General features: G+C 37.3%; 1 protein-coding gene across 4 annotated transcripts in view; it reads right to left on the bottom strand.

Annotated features, from left to right (window-relative positions):
- The window catches only part of LOC129726404 (serine-rich adhesin for platelets), a 294544-nt gene extending 273842 nt beyond the window's left edge, over positions 1-20702 (bottom strand). For all 4 annotated transcript variants that reach the window (XM_055683037.1, XM_055683038.1, XM_055683039.1 and 1 more), the window contains exons 1-2: positions 19755-20702; positions 1383-2521 (exon numbers count right to left, since the gene is read on the bottom strand). The gene's annotated coding sequence lies outside the window, so the exon portion shown is untranslated. The remainder of the gene's footprint in view (positions 1-1382; positions 2522-19754) is intronic.
- Positions 20703-21379: the final 677 nt, after the last annotated feature.

Below are 21379 nucleotides of genomic sequence, written 5' to 3'. Positions count from 1 at the left end.
ACAACAGAATTTGATTGCATCCCGCACATAATGTCTGCTTGTGTTGATGCCAGAAAATTATTAACCTTCAATTATTTTTTTATTTGCCTTGAAAAAAGTATTTTGCGGTTCAAAATCGGTTGCTAATTACAACCTTTGAGCTGCCCTAACATTGGGGGAATTAAGATACACGAACAACATGCACTGTGGAAGCTATTTCACATTCAGTAAATTAGACGGGTGCGACAAATTTAAATTGCTAGGATGCAACCCAGAATGCTTGCTTACGTTGTCAAAAATTATTAACTTTCAATGACTTGTTTAGTTGCCTTGAAAAAAGGCATTTTGCTGTTCAAAATTGGATTTGGTGATGACGATCTTCATGCTGCCCCAACACGGGGGGAATAATGGCTGTCTGGCGACACACGCTGAGAAAAACCGCGCTGCTCCTGAGACGTGGTGACCAACCACAGGGCTAGTGCTGTGTGCTGTGACGACTGCTGTTGTCGCTGTCTAGAACTATTATGAGCGGCTCCGGCTGAAACAGGCTCTTATATAGGCCAAATAGCATGTTTTCAATTGCAAGTTATTTAATCCTGTCGACCGTGCTTGGGAAGCAAGCATATAATGACCAATCAGAGGTCGAATTTTTCGTTTTGACAAGGCTTGACTATTTTCAATAGTACAATAGTGTGAATAATAAAATTACAATTATCTTATTTTGGGAAGAATCTTAGAAGATTTTCTAATCTATTGCTGCAAGAACGAAGGAAATCCATTGAATACTAACCGATTTATTAGCATTTGAAATTGGACATATTTTTCACTTTATTCGGTTTTATTTTTTTTTTTTTTAAGGGGGGATTTGTTAGTAGCTTAAGTATTTATGATAAATATTAGTAAATAATGAGTATGTGTGTCCAATCACAAATGGTGACTTCTCAACACTGTAATATTCGGTTTTAGATTTTCATTTCACATCCCTATGTAGCCGAACTTCCTGAGAGAAGTATTCTACTTCAAAACAGATATGATCAATTTTAAAAGATACAGTTTGACCTTGTCACCCATCATCAAACTTAACCCGTAACGGAGCAAAATACTGTATCCTCATACCCTTTTTCATCTGCCCCTATAAACAGATTCGATACCACATCTTTCGTCAAAACTTGTCGAGACAGCGATGTCAGTTTGTACAAAATGTGCAAAACTAACAACTTGCTTTCTGTTTGCATAAATTTAATAACGCGCATAGTTCAGTCGTATTCAAGCAGAACCCTTGAACCGGGTTACATATATTTTTGCTGACTAGGTGCGCGGTTTGTGTTTGAGAGTTTTTATTTCACAAAATTTATTCATACTTTGTCTAGTTCAAAAAGAATGAAAGAAAATGTGATAAAAACCTGCTATAATATCCTATGTATGATGGGTGCTCCGCTCCAATGATGTATCACTCATTGAAATGTTGTGCTTTATCCATAATCACGTCTGCATTACTAAAGATAAATAGTATTCGTGTGAGCTTCTTTTTTCTCTATTTGGACCTTGGTTATTTTTCAAATCACTACTAAGATAATGTGCAACTATTTTGGTTTGCTCTAAATATGTTCTAATATTAATCACTATACACAATTCACATTTAAATACTTGAAGCACAGATTAACTTTTTGTTTGTTCCCAAATTTCAGCTACTTCACTTAATTTTGGTAGGGTGTTTTTGGATTTTATTCTAGTGTAATCCCGTTCTTTTGGTTTTTCATTGAGCACAGAGTTTTCTCCTTTTGATTTAATCACAGCATGAACATCAGTAACTAAACGAAGCCATACTTTTGATGTTTCTAGCAGGAACCACTGCTTTTTTCTATCCTTTTTTTAGAGCCAGGTTCCTGGGCAAATTCTACGTCCCTATGTCACTTAAACATGTGGGCCTTTAGCAACAGATTCTCCTCAAATGCAGCGCAAAGAGACGCCGTTATTTATGATGAAAATCTCAACGATTTATCGCCCTAATTTTTACATCTGTATGTGTGATGGTAGCTAGCTTGTGCCGTGAGTTTCAATCAGCAATCCGTTGCACACTTTTCACTGAAATTGCCCTGCACATCACCTCCACACAGCGCCCGGTATGGTTCGTGTCCAGTGGATGAGCCGCAACCGAGATAAACTTTCAAGTGTCCTGCTCTGCAAATCGCCTGCAGTTCGGCTTCCCTGGCCCACATAGCATGCACTCACCTCCTCTCAACTGGATGGTGGATATAGTTGTAGTACGTGCTCGGCTACAAAGGGACCTCCGAACCAGGTGGGGGTGAAATTTTTTTTTGTTGCTTCAACACCTCGACGTCGTTCTCTGCGAAGGCCTGCCAACGATGGCAGATACACACGTGAACACACGGGTCGACATAATATGCTGCCGAGATTAAGCTCAGCGTGCTTTAGAGTTTTTTAATATCTACCAGTAAACTTCCATCTTTTTCGCTGGTAATGTGTAGACTTCATTAGGACCGTATTCTTTGCTTCCTACGGTCTAGCAAATGTTGAGTGCCTGCAGGAAGAGACAGAGAGAGAAATTATCTGTAGGTGAGAAATGTTTTCGAATTCAACTGAAGCGCTTTGCAGCAGCGAAAACAGGGAATATTAACTTGTGTTGTAAATATGGGGATGTATGCAGAGACTCAAGATGTAATATGCGAAAACTTAACTGGTTTTAAACGATTCTCGCTGAGAATGGTGCACCTTTCCAACGGAACGCAACTGAAGCGCTTTGCAGCAACGAAAAGAGCTATTATTAACTTGTGTTGTAAATATGAAGATGTATGCAGTGCAGAGACTCAAGGTGTAATATGCGAGAACTTAACTGGTTTCTAATGAGTGTCGCTGATAAAGGTGCACCTTTCCAGTAGTTGTTTTATTTCGAAGTGGTAGATTTGAAGGAGTTGAAAATATTTAAATTGTTCTGTCTTCATTTAAAATCCTTAGGTGGATTTGGGGTAGTTATCATTTTTAAAAATAAGTTATTAAAAAGTACCCTAGGACACAATTTTTCCAGGACTATGTGCTAGCCCCAATTTTTTTCATATTTTAAGAATTTTCGAAACAGACGCTTGGTTATCTGCGATTTTTCGCTTTGCTGTCACTTCGTTCGTTATTTACAAGTGTCGTTGGAAATATAACTGATCAAAATGAACATTGAGAGTTAAAAAAAACTGTATGCATAATACCGAGCTATGGTATGTATCCGCAATGATCCGTACATCTTCACATCACTGTAACCCTTGCAATATTCTAGCTATGAGCGACTCTTTTCACTCAAACATAGCTGAAGCTGGTCTGTACTTTCGCTTACTCCGATTTGTTTTGACATTTCGTAAACAGTGCTCCAAATGTCGGTGAACGAAAAAGACGTGCACGAACGCCGTACTGAATGTTCTCATTTCTCGATACGTGAACTCGCAAAAAGGCTTAACTTGCCCCAAACCACAGTCCAAGATGTGTTGAAAAAATATGGGTCGTGCGGATAGTTCTATGGACGGAAAAGTGAAAAAGATTTCCGAGAGGATGCCGAATCTCTCTATCCGAACGGTACGAAAAGTAGTAATGCCACCGGGATTCGATCAAAAATCAAAGAAGCGTTCCGGTTTGAAGTCCTACAAAGTCGAGAAAGTTCCCAACAGCCACGATAAGCAGAGTTTGACGGCAAAAAACCATGATCGAAATCGTACTGCGATTTTTCAACAATTTTCATGCGTCGGAATGGACGATGGAACATATGTCGTGGAAGACTTCAAACATTCAAACAGCTTCTAGGATTGGCTTATTACACTGCAATGGCCAGAAATGATACCAATGAGTATTTTATACATGGCTAAAATCCCCATACATGGCTAAAATCCCCAAGAAATATTTTGTTTGACAAGCAGTTCGTACCAGAAAGAGCTCATCTTTTATCATCACAGGCACACTTAACAAGGAAATTTACCAGAAAGAGTGTCTAAAAAACGATTGCCCCCTTTCTTGAAGAGTACTTTTGAGCAACATTTTATTGCTTTTTGTGTCTTATGACCGCGCATTAGACACAAAAAGTAATAACCACAAAGTAACAAAAAGGAATAATATGCTTACGTAATTATTAAACGGCCACAAACGACCATTATAAGATAGTCGTACTCCCGTAACACGTGCAAAATATATGACAGTAAGTGTTGTTACTTGACTGAAGAAGAACTTTATTGCTAAAGTAATAAGAAAAAAAATTGCGTGTTGTTTTGGCCTGATTTGGCAGCATGTCACTATGCCATTACCATGATGGAGTGGTACAAAACCAATAATGTCAATATTGTACCAAAAACCGTCGATCCCCCCAACTGTCCATAGCCTGCACCCAAACCAAAGATATTGGACTCTGGTTAAGCAGGCGCTTTCGGGAAAGAAGCAGGATGACAAACATTTGATCAAATCGGGAGCAGAGTTGCCAGCAAGATCACCGAGGAGGCTGTACAAAACCCTAATGGATGCGTGCAAATCTTCTTTGATGATTCTTCGTATGAATTTCTCAGAAATGTTGGCATCCTTGGCAAATTTTCTTATAGAACGTACCGGGTTGCAAGCAATCTTTGCACGGACCAATTTGATCACGATTTCCGGCTTTCGCTGCTAAGGACCAATGTAGCCCAATGGGATCCAATGGCCTCGGCGATCTCATTCGGCGTCTTTCGGGCGAACAGTAAACTCGTAATCGCTTCTTTGGCGTACATTTTCACTTATTTGCAATAAACCGATTTTGATGTTCTGTTGTAGAACTTGAAAGTAAATGTAAACAAATAAACTGTCCAACAAAATAGGTCGTTAGATACACAAACTAACACAATTGTAGTGTTAGAAAATTTTCGCATTTTTTCTGCCGCATATTGTATATTTATTTGGGAAAAAAAGCATTGTATAGGAAATCTAGAAAAAGCTGAAGAGAAATTAGTATAAGCAGTATCATTTGAAAAGCAGTTTCTCCAGTAGCTTATACGAATCTAGAAAACTTTTCTGTGTTTCCAATAGCAACAATAACAACAAGTAACAATCAGAGTATGCCTCGACTGATTTGCAACTCTGACAGCTCAGCCCAACGAATGAAAGTCTTTCACTATTGTCACTGCAATTCGCTGGTGAATCTAGCAACGCGAAGATTCCTAGCAATGACATTATTTCACAGCCATAGTACGTCACGCATGCTGTGTTATCTTGGCTATGAATGAGGTGCTTCTCAAAAATTCTACAGCTATGTAGTTTGACTTCAATGTTTTGTGCTCATGATAAATTTCACGCCCACTTAATGCTTTGTCACGGCGTGTAAAAAGAACAACTTTATTTTTAAAAAATGGGCATCGCCAAAATCTTCACCATTTGAAAATATAGCTTTTTACCTTTCATTTGAGACCCTCCGAAAAATCATCCATCGCGGGCTTTTGAACAACTTTTTTTTTCTTGAAAAAGTATTTTGACAGCAAAGCATCTGACTATCGAGAGAATAGTACGGTGCTACAAATAAAAATAAAAAAGCAAGAACTTTTGTAGTGACACAGTGAAGGTTGTAAGTTAGTCGAGTGCAACTTTCGCTCATACTAGAAATTTTCCAAACACCCCTAAAATTTGAATTTATGGTCAAAATGCCGGAATTTTGACCTCAGCGCATGAAAATTATTTTTAACTCATTTGTTTTCCAACCGATTTTGAATGTTTTAGCCGTTTTGGAAAGGGGAAGAATAGAGTTTTCAAAATATATACAGGTTTGTACTAACTACATTAAAATATGTGAATTATTCGAGCGTAAATCTCATTTTTTAAACTTCTCCACGCAAATGAGTTATATGTTTCTTAAGAAAATCAGAATTTTTCACTCTCATCGAACAATAATCTTTGGACTGTTTATTTCACGGTGCTATAAATGGAAAAAATGCAAGCACTTCTGATGTGACCAAATAGCAATAGTCGTGTGTTACTTAGCCCAAACTTGAAGTTTTTCAAATACCCTTGAAATTTTAAGTTATTGTCAAAACTCCGCCTTTGGATCGTGGTTCATATGTTTATTTTCAACTCTGTAATTTTTCCACCAATTCTTTATATATAGATTGTTTTGGAAAGGGAACATCCATAAATGACGTAGCTTTTTTTGACCCCCCCCCCCATCGTAGCAGTTTTCTGAGTTTCATATTTGCTATGTAGCTTGGCTTGACCCCCCCACCTCTTCCTCTCGTCACATTTCGTCACAAAACTGCAAACCCCCCTCCCTGCTCGAATGATACGTCATTTATGTTCCCAAAGGCGAAAAAATAGGGCTTTCAAAATGTATAGATAAATCTATAGATTTCACTTAGGTGAAAAAAAAAATAAAAAAGTTGAAATATATTGTTATTTTTTTTTTTTTTTAATTTGAGAACAAATTTTATAATTTGATATAATATATAATTTATAATTTTTTAAAAATGTACTTCAAATGCTCTATAACTTGTTACAATCAACACATGGTGGCATCAGAAGTTGTTGCATTTTCTTCCATTGGTATCACCGTGGAATAAACAGCCCAAATATTATTGTTCGATGAAAGTCAAAAATTCTGATTTCCTTAAGAAATATGTTACTCAACGAATTATCAGCCGATTTACAAACAAAAGCTTCTATTTTTTATCGTAATTGCATATAGTTTCAAACTGCTATTGTACTTGTAGTACTTTTCTTACAAAAATAACTCACAAATTTCAAGTGAAGTTGAAAATTTGCGTGGAGAAGTCTAAAAAAAATAGATTTACGCTCGAATAACTCAACATATTTTAATGAAGTCGGTACAAACCTGTATATATTTCGAAAACTCTATTTTTTCCCTTTCCAAAATAGTTAAAACATTCAAAATCGGTTGAAAAACAAATTAATTTAAAAAATTTTCATGCGCTGAGGTAAAAATACCGGCATTTTGACCATAACTTCAAATTTTAGGGTGTTTGGAAAATTTCCAGTATGAGCGAAAATTGCACTCGACTAACTTACAACCTTCACTATGTCGCTTCGAAAGTTCTTGCATTGTTATTTTCATTTCTAGCACCGTACTTTCCTCTCGGCAGTTAGACGCTTTGCTGTCAGAATACTTTTTTAATGAAAAAAACCTAAATTAATCCACCGAGCGGTCAGACCCAGCCTTTCTCATTCGAACTTATTATTTGTAAAAATAGATTTACATGAACGCTTCAATTCAATAAATGTGTATTCACTTTTTGGGTTCTAAAATAATGATGTTGTAATAGAAGTATAAAATATGGAATATGACGTAATGTAAATGCTCAAGAAATAGCGAAATAAAGGAAATGACTCTTAATTTCGAACAATTCAATCACGAGCGATACCGGGAACATTCAAATGGTACGATACCACATTTAAATTATATTGTGGCCACATATATTGATCAAAGCAGGTATAGTTTTAAATAGCTTTTGAATTTCTTTTCTTTCCATAACTTTTGAACCACATATCAAATTGTTATGAAGTTTGTTATTTGTAAGTTTGAGAGATGACACGTTCGTATGACACTGGTTATGTTCGAATAAATCGTGTAATCTTTGAAATAACAGAATTTCGTTGTTTTAATAACAATTTAATACATAACGGTTGCTTAGTTCGATTGTAATCAAATGAAATGGGAACGTATTGGGCAGCCATACTTTGAAACCACGTGTTAAATCATAATTCATCAGTTAACCCTTAACTAGCCCGTTCATCTGATAATACTATTGATCAAATCGGTTGTGTACTTTCTGAGATAATGAAGTTTCGTGATTTTCACAATTCGGTGTTACATTACAGACGAAGTTACAGTTCGATTACAGTAAAATTCAATAGGGTGTTATGAGTCAGCTAGACCTTTCATTTGACACTAATTTCGTGAAAATCGGTTCAGCCATCTCTGAGAAAAGTGAGTGAGTTTATGTATTCTTCGGAATATGTTTCTTTTCATAGCTGGATTTCACATTTTTAAATATAACAGGCAAAGTAATAGTCCGATTGCAAAAAATCAATAGGGTCTTATGGGGTAACTGAACCTTTCATATGACACTGATTTTGTGGAAATCGGTCCAGCCATCTCTGAGAAAAATGAGTGAGTTTAAACAACCTCAGGATAACTTTTCTTTACATAACTTTTAAACCATATGTTCAATCATTACGAAATTCAAAAGTTAAAGGTTCTGGAGACAGCCCGATCATTTGAAACCAATTTTCTTAAAATCGGTTCTGTGGTTTCTGAGATATTGATGTTTCGTGATTTTTACATTTTTTAACATAACCTCTAAAATAAAAATCCAATTACAATAAAATTTAATAGGGTCTTATGGGGCAACTAGAACTTTCATTTGCATACAATTTCATGAAAATCGGTCCAGCAATCCCTGAGAAAAGTGAGTGAAAATAAAAATCTGCACATACACAAACACACACACACACACGCACACACACACGCACGCACACACGCACACACACACGCACACACACACGCACACACACACACACACACACACACACACACACACACATTACGAAAATGCTCAGCTCGTCGAACTGAGTCGAGTGATATATGCCATTCGGCCCTTTGGAGCACTTTCATATCTTCGGTTTTGCAAGTGATTGCTATACCTTTCTAGGAGAAAGGCAAAAAGTTAAAAAATTTAATAATTAGGAGTAAAATATTTGTGCTGAAGAAATATCAAAATAGAAGAAATGACTTTGAATTTCGTACACTTCAATCACGAGCAATACCAGGAACGTACGAATAGCACAATACCAAATTTAAATTTTGTTGTGGCCATATGTTTTGATCAAAGCAGTTACAGTTTTAAATAGTCTTTCAAGTTCGTTTCTTTTCATAACTTTTGAACCACATATCGAATTGCTATGAAATTTTTTAATTGTGAGTTTGCGAGACAACCCGTTCAAATGACACTAGATATGTTCAAATGAGTCGTGTGATCTTTGAGATAATTGACTTTCGTTGTTTTTATAATTTAATACATAACGGTTGGAATAAAAATGAGGTTATAGTCAAATAAAATGGGAACCTATAGGAAAGCCAAACTTTTCATTTGACACTAAGATAGTTGAATTTAGTCCAGCCATTTTTGGGAAAACGAGTGAATTAAAAAGTCAACGGAACATGTTTCTTTTCACAATTTTTGAACCACGTGTTTAATCACTATAAAATTCATCAATTAACCTATAGCTAGCCCGTTCATTTGATACCAATATTGTTCAAATCGGTTGTGTACTTTCTGAGATAATGAAGTTTCGTGATTTTCATATTTTGATACATTACAGACAAAGTAATAGACCGATTCCATTGAAATTCAATAGGGTGTTATGAGGCAGCTAGACCTTTCATTTGACACTAATTTCGTGGAAATCGGTTCAGCCATCTCTGAGAAAAGTGAGTTTAAGTAGTCTTCGGAATATGTTTCTTTTCATAGCTGGATTTCACATTTTTAAACATAACAGGCAAAGTAATAGTCCGATTACAAAAAAAATCAATAGGGTCTTATGGAGTAATTAGACCACCCAAATGACACTGATTTTGTTGAAATCGGTCCAGCCATCTCTGAGAAACATGAGTGAGATTAAACACTCTCCAGAACACGTTCCTTTAAATAACTTCTGAACCGCACGTTTAATCTTCATGAAACTCAAAAGTTAAGGGTTTTTTAAGTAGCTCGTTCATTTAAAACCAATTTGGTTAAAATCGGTTGAGTAGTTTTTGAGATAATGATGTTTCGTGATTTTCACATTCTTAAACATAACCTCTAAACTAAAAATCCGATTGCAATGAAATTCAATAGCGACTAATGGGGTAACTAGCCCTCTCATTTGCAATTAATTTCATGAAGATCGGTCCAGCCATCTCTGAGAAAATCGAGTGAGATTGGGAGAGCGTTACATACACACACATACACACACACACATACAATGCTCAGCTCGTCAAACTAAGTCGATTGATATTCGAGATTCGACCCTTTGGAGCACTTTTATAGCTTTGGTTTTTCCAGTGATTGCTATACCTTTCTTGGAGAAAGGCAAAAAGGTGTTCGAAAGCCCGCGATGGATGATTTTCCGGAGGGTCCCAAATGAAAGGTAAAAAGCTATATCTTCAAATGGTGAAGATTTTGGTGATGCCCATTTTTTTAAAATAAAGCTGTTCTAGGATACACGCCGTGTTGTGATTAAATGAGGTTGTTTTATACGGGTTTCAGATTTATAAGTATTAGCTGAAATTGTGTGTGATTTTCTGAGTAATGTGTGATTTTTAATAAATATTTATCGTTGGCCTTTGATTTTTAATAAAGAATAAAAAACGACTCGAAATCTGCTGTTCCAGGTGGTCAACGCAGCCTATATTCAGAAATATGTCTTTTGGAAAATTTCTGATGAAAACTCCTGTAAATGGAGGTGTCATACGTTATATTTTTATGCAAAAATGTAAATGTTTACTGGTTCCTTTGGGGACTACAAGATTATAAATATACAATTCTTGATGAGTTCTTGACCATTTGCTTCAGGAATGGCTCTACCATCTATGCCCATGGTGTAAATGAGCATTTTTATCAGGCAGCCCATTACCAAAACCATCAAAAAATTAGCAAATTTGCCGAGCCTACCGGGACTCAGGATTATTTCCTGCATACGTCGATCTAAGCCACATTTGTGGTCAGAAAATGAAACTTTAAAAACTTCCCAGTCAAATGGTATTCGAATTATTAATATACAATCTTTAAAGTTAATGAAGAATTGAAAACTGCTAGAGATGTGTTACCGTGCATGGGCGAACTGTCATTTAAAACAATCCGAGCAGTTTGTTATTCTTCATTTATCAATAAAAAGTAAACGATTAACATTGTTTTAAAGTCAAGATTTTCTCAGAAAATTGCATTTTTTCAAATGATAGGTCCCAATTTTCCTGTATGCTAGTAGTTGGCTGCCTGTGTATGATAAACAGAAAGTCGAGTTTCGATTAGGAATGTAGCACCAAAGCTTTGCTTTATAGCTTTATAACCCAAGTAACATAGTTTCACGCCTATCGAGACTATAAGAGAAATATTTGTGTCACATATTTTGGGAAATTTTACAGGGTGGCAACGTGAAAGTGATTCACTTTATTTATGTCATAAAACTCAAACCAGTTTTTATTTCTCTTCGGAATCGATTTCAATAACATCTATAAATAGTAAAATTACAATGTACTTAGTTGAGTTCAAATCTCCCACCTCTGTGTTTGAAAACGGCCCGTAGACGCTTTTCGAAGTTATTGCAAGCCGCATGTATTACTTTGACTGCTCTTTTTTTCTTGCCCCATAAACACGGTCATTTTGCTTGTTCAAAGTTGTCTCCAGTGTAAACAACTTTTCGTCCGAAAAAATATTGTTGTGACTTGCGTGCGTCTTCAGCAGGAACCGAGATTTAGTAACCCTGCCGGCAATGTTATCACGGAATTTCTCGTGAATTTTCTACTTCTCAAAAGCTGAATATCCAAGGTCCTTTTTGATAACATTTTGCATGGAAGTGTGGCTCGTGTTCATTTCACACGCCATTCTTCTTGCCGGGCTGGATTTCGCCGGAAACGTTCCTTCGCTGGAGTCCAAACACTCCGTTTTTTACCAGATTCTTTGCCTGTATCCTTAAAACGCTTGATGGTCATGTACACGAATAATCTGCCCAAGTTCAGATGTGACAGCTTCCTCCTGGCCTCGAATTTAATCAATCCTTGCAGATACAAGACCCTTATTTGTTCTCTATTTGAATCCATTGCAACTTGCTTGAGAGCGGAACTAAAAACTGACTGCATTTATTCCGAATAAATAGTAACACGTCACTCTTTCAAAACAAGCTCTGCTGTGACAGAAAATACAACGAGGGACACTCGAATACGTGTATCACTTCTATGTTGCCATCCTGTATATTGAAAGACTACATCACATCAAAATACAGGTCGAACCGATTATCTGGGATGCGATTATCCGTAATAATTATTTTGCTGTTTGTTTCTAATTTTTATTTGAAACTTTAGCTTTTCTATCCCTACCGGGGCACATAGGCATAAATGCGTTTAAAACCTGATCACAAGTGAAAAATTCAAAGTAAATCAACTTTGTATTGTAGTGTTTCATTTTGAAGTATGATGTATGCTTGATCACTTGACAGCTCATCAACATCCAAAAGTTATGTTTACGGTCTTATCGAGAGGTTTGAACCGACCGCAATTCAACAGTTTTTTGTGCATGATAATGACGCTCTGATACCGTGAGCTCAAATATAACGTTCCGAAGATAAACAAGTGATTTTTAATTTAAACAACGATGGAGATTGTTAAAGAATGTTAATCGAACAGAAATGTGTACTTAGCATGTATGCTGGTTTCTCCAAATACCCTGGTGTTTGTCAAAATCAATGTAATAAAACTCAAAATATTTGTTTTTATAAGTTAACTCAAAATGGGATAAGTTCTGTTTCCGGCAAAATCCGGTTGAACGGCTTATATTTCGTGAAAGTGCTAATATTGTTGGTCATAATGGTGAAGAAAAACCTCCCGGATGCTTCCGGTCTCGTGTTTCATCGCTATGTGAAAATAAACAAGAAATTCTTATTTTTTCGCTTCTTGGATAGTTGTTGCCTTGGTTACCCAAATGAAACTTTGTCAAACGACTGAAATGTGTACTAAAAAGTTATTTCATGATAAATTCAAGTATTTGGATGAATTCTGACCCGACTATGACTGAATTTAAATTTCATTATAAGAAATTTCATCCATCACTTTAAGGTGGGTTACTCCATGTAAAAAATTATCCAAATCCATTTATTTGTTTTTATTATCACAAAATGATACGTTTTCAGTGCAAAAATTTTTTTTAAATAATTATGATCAGGTTTGATGTTCTAAGTGTTCCACTGTGCGGGGTATTGGTTACCATTTCTGTCCTTTCCAGCATGATTGTGACATGTCGGAGTAAAGTGAAATCAATCAATGTCTAATTAACCCTCTATTGCCCAATGCCGCCTTTTGGCGGGTTTCAGTCAAACCTCTAAAAAGCTTCAATAAATACTTAAAAAGTGTTTATAATGATTCATAGTGATTTTACCGAAGCCCGTCTAGAAATTAACTTGGGGCACTAGAAGGGTAATTTTCTTACTGCACAAGACTTTATCTCTTTTTCCCAAGGAAATAATTTCTGGGTCCACCACTGCATGAAGTAAAATGAAAAAAAAAAAAACGTTTTAGATTCGTTGATTGCAAATTTGAATTTTTTTTTTGTGATTACTGTACTACTTACCCTACGGTAAGGAACTGCTTAAGCAGTGGTACCTATTTCGGACTTAACTAAGGGAAAGAAACTCTGTTTGAGTAGACCTACCAAACCAGTAGATTAGTCGTTTGTGTGCGAGAGGCCGCCGCTACCGACGGCGGGTCAGCAGCCGGCTCGGACTGCGGAAACCACGGCGGCTTAGTGCCGCCTCGTTTCCTTGCCCTCGATTTTGCGTCTTCGCCGTATGATTTAAAAAAATACTATGCCCAACCTAAACTCTTTAGGAATGTAGTTACACTTGGACTACAAACGTAGAGTAAAACATATCTGAGTTTAATATACAATTGGTTGGATGACGCTTTTTGTCAATCATCAAACGTGCAACATATTTTTCAATAGACATTCTGATGGATATTTTTCAAGTCTGACATTCTGATATGGATGTTGCAAATCCGGGGCACATAGTCACGTTAATTGGATCTCATGCGGTCTTGCAACATCGTATTCGGCCTCGCGTCCATTCGGCCTTGTGTCTTGTGAATGCCTCGTATCCATTATGCCTCGCGTCTGTATGCCTAGCATACTATGCCTAACATCCATATGCCTAGCGTCCATATGCCTCGTGTCTCGCCCCCCTCGCTGCTACCCGAGGTGATGATTGTTCCACAGAAACATTTCAAAAAGTCCTATCTGCTTTGATCGATTTTTTGGTCGATCACTTTTATTCAATGACCACAACTTATTAAACCCCTTTTATGACACGTTATCTGCACAAGTTGATAGCGGAGGGATCACTCTAGCCTTCTGAACGAAAACCACGCTTGAGAGAATTACTAAAGCTGAACCTTTACCAAAATGATAAGACGCTCCAGGAAAACGTTGAAAGCAGATAGGACCTTTTGAAATGTTTATCTGGTGTTATTTCCCAAACAAAAATAGCAACGCCCGGTGCGGGTGCCACTCTATGGTGGGAGTTGCCAAACTAGCTTTAGAAACTTCAATTTAGCCACTGGTGGGCTTGCTCTTAGAATAAGTTCGGGGTGATTGGAATAGTGTCCCTCGATTGGAAACTTCAATTGATTGTTGAAGTTTGCCAAATCACAATTCACTAGCGAATTTCTTCATTCCACCAGCTCACCCCGTCCTGACCTGGAGTCGCCCGAACTGCTGTTAAAACCCTTCTTTATTCGCTTGAATTTGGCCCAGAATTGACCTGGAAGCGACTGCAAAACAGACAGGTTTGCACTATAATTTTTGTCAGTTTGCGAGTGGGTTCACCAATACTATTACATTGTATCTGTCAAAACGCGAGTAATGCTGAAAACAAGGAAAAATTATGATTCGTCGCTCTGTGCAGTGAAATCATGAAACGCAAACGAGAAATGATTGCTGCAGCAAATGTGTTTGTTATGAAATCGATGAAATCGGATTTAGATTTGGATTCCGATTCCGAGTACGAAAGTGCTTCAATCACAATTTTCAGTAAGCCATCGAGAACAAGCAGGAGTCGGGTGGCGAATTTTGTCATCGACGTAGTTGAAAAATAAACGGATGAATATACGGAAAAAGTATTTTGACAGCATTATGTTTACATGGTCTCACTCACACCAACGCAAGGCTTTAGATCGTATTTTTTTTTTTTTGATTCCATCCGAAAGTTGGCACTAACCCCGTGGAATAAAGAAGTTCACTATGCAGTGACTTAAATCCGTATTCGTACATCACCAAAAAATTTTAATCACCTACTCACACGTAAATATTCTTTGTTATATATTGAGTAGACTATGAGAATTTTGTAGTGTGAATACAACCTGTCATTTCCAGTTACATTTAAGTGTAGAAAATTGTTTTGTTTTAGTAAAATCTCTTCCAAACTCGTGAAAATTAAAAAAAAATCACCTCAAAACCATATTCGTACTTATGTGTTTTCAGCCAGGTATTTCGAGTTCTATTTACAGAATTCTTCATTTGACACCAGTTTTCGTGTATAGGTCGAAATCCTCACAATGGCGAGAAAAGGTAAAAATACCGCGATGGTAAATCACTTCGGGAAATAGCTAGCTTGTTGAAAATACCCAGATCAACGGTTCAGTATATTGTTAAGCGGTTTGTTGAAGAAAATAGGATCATCGACGCACCAAGGAGCATAAACAGAAAAAAGTTAACCACGCAGGATGAACGATTCATGATCAGAAAAATACGAGAAAATCCAAAAACAATAGCTGTGGATATCGAGAAAGAACTAAATCAGCGCAATATTGTAAAAATTTGTCCAGAAACGGTCCGCAACGTACTAAGAAGGAATAATCTAAACGCCCGTGTACCGAGAAAAAACCATTTATCAGCCAGAAAAATAAGAGGCTCCGATTCGATTTTGCCAAACAGCATGAAAATACCCCAATGTCGTACTGGGAAAATGTTATTTTTGTTGATGAGTCCAAATTCAACATCTTTGGTTCCGATGGTCGTCATTTTGTACGGAGAAAGCCAAACGATGAACTAAACATAAAAAATTTGAAAGCACCGTTAAGCATGGTGGTGGTGGGCTTATGATATGGGGGTGTATGTCTCTAATGGTCCTGGTGATTTGGTTTTCATCGATGGTATAAAGGATCAAAATGCATATTTGAACATCCTGAAAACACTTTTAACACAAAGTGCGAATAAAATGGGATTGAGCGGAGGATTTAAATTGTACCAGGACAATGACCCGAAGCACGAAGCGCATAAAGTACGCATGTGGCTTCTTTATAATTGTTCAAAAGTAATAGATACTCCACTACAATCTCCAGACATCAATCCCATTGAAAATCTATTGAAATATCTAAATAAAAAAAATCAGAAACCACCAGATTTTCAAAAAAAAAAAATGATCTCAAAAAACATTTACAGGACGAGTGAAATAAAATTCCAGCTGAATACACTAAAAAAGCTGGTTGAAAGTGTTCCAAAACGGCTCAAAGCTGTGATGAAGAGCAAAGGTTACCATACAAAATATTAAACCCATGTATTTAAACATGTTTCTGAATTTAACTAGTTATTGTTAGAAAAGAATCTAATTCCATACATTTTTGCCCTGTTTCCTTTGAGAAATGTATTTTAAACAGTTAACTATTTTCAGCGTAGTGATGTCGCTAAATTTATGAATATCGACCATTCTATCTTTCGATTGGAGTTTGTGAATTAAGGTCATCATTAATACTATGACACTGATTTCCTGTATGCAGAATTAATCATTCGTTGGATCGTCTTTCTCGTAACTACATTAAATGAAACGCTTAGGCAATCGAGTGGAATCAATCAATAATGCAGCGATTTATATGAGAATCGTTATTTAGTCAATCTTTTTGAGTCTAGTCTGCAATCAATTCTTCGATTCTATGATTTTTTTTATAATTATATTTGAAATAATTGTATCCAATTCAAAGTAAAAATTTCGAATATCGAAACTTCATCTGAATAATACCGTGTATACGAAAGCTTCTAGTGCTGTCTAGTGTTCAATCTAGCCTTCCACTCGAAGTAATGATTTACGATTTCACGGAACAGATTCGAATTTATGAGGCCTCGAGGAGATTACGGTGAAAGCTCGTTCCACGGTTGGAAAACAACAAATCTATTATAATAACACCCGTGTGGGATACGAAAATCAAACCCAGCGCCCCATGTTTTCCCCGGAAGCGGACGGGATTGAATGGCAACTGGCAGGCCTCCCTTGCTGCTGGAGCATTATTATTCATATTTGTTGGGGAACAATGATGCCATTCGAGTGCTTATTCATGGACCCTCCGATGGCGTGCGGGGAATAGCTGCCTCGTGGTTTCCCGTTATGCTGTGTAGTGTAGACCAGCTAACAAGTAAATTGGGTTAGTATTGAATGAATTTGTATTCAAGTTTTCACTTGCTACCAGCGTAATATGGAGGATAAAGAAAACAGCAGTCACCTGTATTGATTCGATCGCTAGGGATTTTGTTCACAGCAATATGACGGTTCACTTTTCTACGAGATTTTTCGGTCCCATTTGTTCGAATTAGATTTGTATGAAATTCAAACATTCCTCACTCTTATTGAAAATGCCCAAACAAGTCATAATCTACTTTCATGATTATGTTTGAAATAAAATCGTACAAACACAGAATAACACAACCTATACATGTCAGTCAACCACTTGAACACGGCTGTTCATAAATAACAAATGCAGTTTGAAACCAAACAAAAAAAAACTGTCGACAATGTGCAAAGCAAAGCGATCGTTAGCCCTCTGTCCGCAATAAAATAACACAAATGTCACCAAACCGTTTATATTTTCACTATCACTTTGTCTGAGTTAAAGCGTTTATTCACTCGTGCAGTCAGTCGTTGATTGTTTGCTTTTTTTCTGCATTTTCATCCATTCAGTTTAAAATGACTGCACCCTTAAAATGAAATAAAAATAATAGGATTTGGCTGGAAGCAAGAGCGTGTAGCATTTTTTTTTTAAATTGCTTCCAGAGGGATAATTTTCAAAACACAAGCATTAAACGCTTCGGTAGCAGATGCAAAACTGTCACTCAATTCGTGCTGTTTTTCGAGCAGTTCGCAATTGGCTCTTCAATGAATACGAAATTGGGGCGCATCTTCTCATTGTCTCTTGATCTGATGGAAGAAAATTTGTGAATAATGCTGTTTGAGTTAGGTATGCCTATTAAAACCTTATTTTTTATTCGAGTTTTGTTTTTTTTTTGTCTGGTTTGACGAGTAAATACAATCGCAAGCCTAACAAGCTTTTAACGTTTTTTAAATGGTAAACACCGACTCCGATGGTTACCATACCATACCAGCCAACTGAAACACTTTATCCAGGTCATTAACATTAACGTTTTTTCTTATAGTATCAAAATCAGGATTAGGGTTTGAAAGTTTTTTTGCTAAAAAAACTAAGGTTTAAGAACTCATCTTTGCGATTTTCAATTGATTCTGAAGCGAATCAACAGAAATTTCCAAAAGCAGATTCATAATCCGATTCATTCGATTCACGAAACGTTCGACCCTCTTTCCGCGGAGAGCAATCAGTTTTAACGCGAAAAATTACCTTCAAACTCCCATTAACCATCAACTATCTTTTTTTTGTCATATTTAACAGTTTCATCGCTAAAATTTTTATTTGTTGAAAATATTTTCTTGAATTGAATTTCAAATTTAAATAAATTTCTTCGAAACCCCATTCGGTTAAAACTCTACTATAGATTCTATGAACTTACAAATTTTGAACCACTTTTTTAGTTAAGATTGATGCTAGCAACAATAAAACAACGAAAAACCCAGAGGCAATGTTTGCTTTCGATTTTTTTTGTCAGTAAATCCTAATCTCTGTCGATTTTTGATATATGGGGCAATTTTATAACCAATGAATAATCTTGAATACTCGAGCATGCTGACTTGTGAGACTAGCCTCACATCAGAACCAAGTCGAGGCGCGTTTTGCAAGTGTTGCCATCATAAAAGGAAATGATCAATATGATGGAACAGATTGCTCGAAAGGACTAGACATCGTTAAAACACTGATTGCCACCTCCTAAATCATAATAAGAAATTGATAGTAGCCGATACTATGGTACTTATCTGTTATCTGAAGTTGGTTAAATCAGTTAATAATTTTATTTTATAGTCTGAACGACAATTTTGTGAAATCTACGAGTGTCATAAAGTCAGTTCAGCAAGAAAATATCTATATTATCATCAATATGAAAATTTCATATTCGCGTTCCCAGCCTGCGCGCCATCAGTGCCACGTTCTGAATAAAGATTCAATCATGTCCGCGTTCAATCATATCACTATCAAAAAGTTTTCCCAAGGATGTTGAACCAGGTGGTGCATCAACCATGCCACACTTACTCCTGCCTGCGCCGTCCCATCCCCTTTTCGCAGTGATCACCCGAACGACCCAAAGCTACAGGTACACACGAAGGCGAGATTTTCTTCTCACAACCAGTGTCCTTCTTCGCCGCGGTGGATTTTCACCACACCACGTACACACACACCGTTCGCTCAGTTTTGCTCCGAGACGAGACATTGGAGAATCTCCCACGCTGGGCTGCCCGTAATCAGTCTGTCTCCTTCACTCAACCGTGTCCGTTTCGATCGTTCGCTAGCTGCTGGTTGCTGACTGCGCTTCGCCATGAACAAAAAGCCACCCACCGCCCACTTTTCCCATCGAGCGCTCGAGAATAAGCTCGAAGCGAATTTTCCGATTTTTTTTTACTTCAACAGTATCTCACTACTCAGCTTTTTATACCTGAAATGTGGTATTTTATATGATGAAACTTTACTATACAACAAGAAAAAGGTATAAGAGTAACGGTTTCTTTTCACAGATTTCGATCCCTTTTTAATTGCAATTTGGGTAGTAAATGTCTCGTTATCAAGTAGAGAACGGGTTGCAACTAATTCGAAAAAACATGAAATATAGAAATATAATAACCTGCATATTTCACTCCAACAGATGACTGCAAACGTGGTATTACTTTTATTCTGTTATAACACTGGCTCATTTAATCTTGTTTAAAATTCTACTATCAATTCACTGAACAATTTGATGATTAAACACATTGCTTTTCATGATTTCTGATAAAATTGTTTTTCACACGCATCAATTCACAAGTTTTTTTTTTCTTTGACAAAATCGGCCGCTTCCACTTAATATTCACCCACATTTCACAACATTTGGAAACGATTCCCGGTGCCGCTTTCGTACACCATTGGTTCCAATGGTGAGGCAAATCCGCTAATTAATCGACGAATTCCAAACCAAAATTTACCGGAAAACCAGCACATTTGCTTCCAAATACACAGACAGCGGAGCACACGCTGGTTTTTGGCAGACCAGGCCACCTATCTGCTGGTCACTATTTGCGCAACGAAAATTTTTGATCCGAAATTTCCACCCCAGCCAGCCAGCCACGGGTACGAAACAAGCGAATTTAATTTGAGCCAATGTGCGTTCATCGATTAAACTCACTTCTTACGGACAGGGGCGTCTGCCACCCATCATCATCATCATCTCCCTTTCCCCCGCTGGCCGTGGATTTTCTTCCAATGCTTGCTTCTTGCTCGCAGCACCGAGCCGCAATACAGGCTAATTGATTATCTACACAAAAAAATATCGACGCCGAAATTTGAACTGCCAATTTGCCGCGCCGTGTCTGTAAATCCTGAATTTAGCAAACTGCCGCACTCCTCAAGACACACACACGACCTCGCTAGGGTACCAGCCCTTCTGCGTCCGCCCCGTTGAAACGCACATTACATGTTCACTGACTGACTACGTGTGCCCCCGCGTGCCACCAATCGAAACTTTTTGAATATTTAATGTATATGTGCTGTATGTGATGTGAAATTACGGAAAACGTAAACTGATGATGCGCTTCGTACAAAAATTCTAAAGAAACTGAGGTCGCTGCCGAACTGTCGATCGGTTGGACCTGGCCACCAGCAGCAGCAGCAGCAGTAGAATCAACAGACGGTCAGGCGGTGAGTCTGCGCACCGTTGGCCCCGGGAGCCGAGCGATGCTCTCAACAGGTGCTCTCCGATCTCCGGCGCTTCGACATTGTTGTTGCCTGTGTCCCAAACTTGCATCGTCGTGCCACTGTAGATCGCCGGTCTATATCCACCATCGCAGTGGTGAACTTCGAACGGGCGCACTCCAGGAGAGCGGATTTTCCATAGGAAAATATAGGTTAAAAGATTTGTTGACCTTCACACGTGGTAATTTTTTCGATAAATGGGGCTTTCTGCAGAACAGGTCGTCTAGGGATTTTAGGATCTAGGCCGTGCAAACGCAGCATTGAATTACTATCGGTGTAAAGTAAACCCATTTGTGAACTTTTTTGTGTTTTGGGTTTTTGATTCCAATGAAATCAGTAACCTACCGCTCGCGGTGTCAGGAATGGGATCGAATATTTGTTTAGATGGTGGCACGCAACGGTAAATTCAAAATGGTATATGTTTTGTGGTGTGATGGTAATTTTTGGATTTATCTGTTTGTTCAATGGAGGCGTTTATCATAAAAAACTAATATATCAAAAACAAATATATAATCAAATATT

This window comes from Wyeomyia smithii, chromosome 3, assembly GCF_029784165.1.
Source record: "Wyeomyia smithii strain HCP4-BCI-WySm-NY-G18 chromosome 3, ASM2978416v1, whole genome shotgun sequence".
NCBI classification, from domain to species: Eukaryota; Metazoa; Arthropoda; class Insecta; order Diptera; family Culicidae; genus Wyeomyia; species Wyeomyia smithii.
This window is presented reverse-complemented; position numbering and strand designations above follow the sequence as displayed.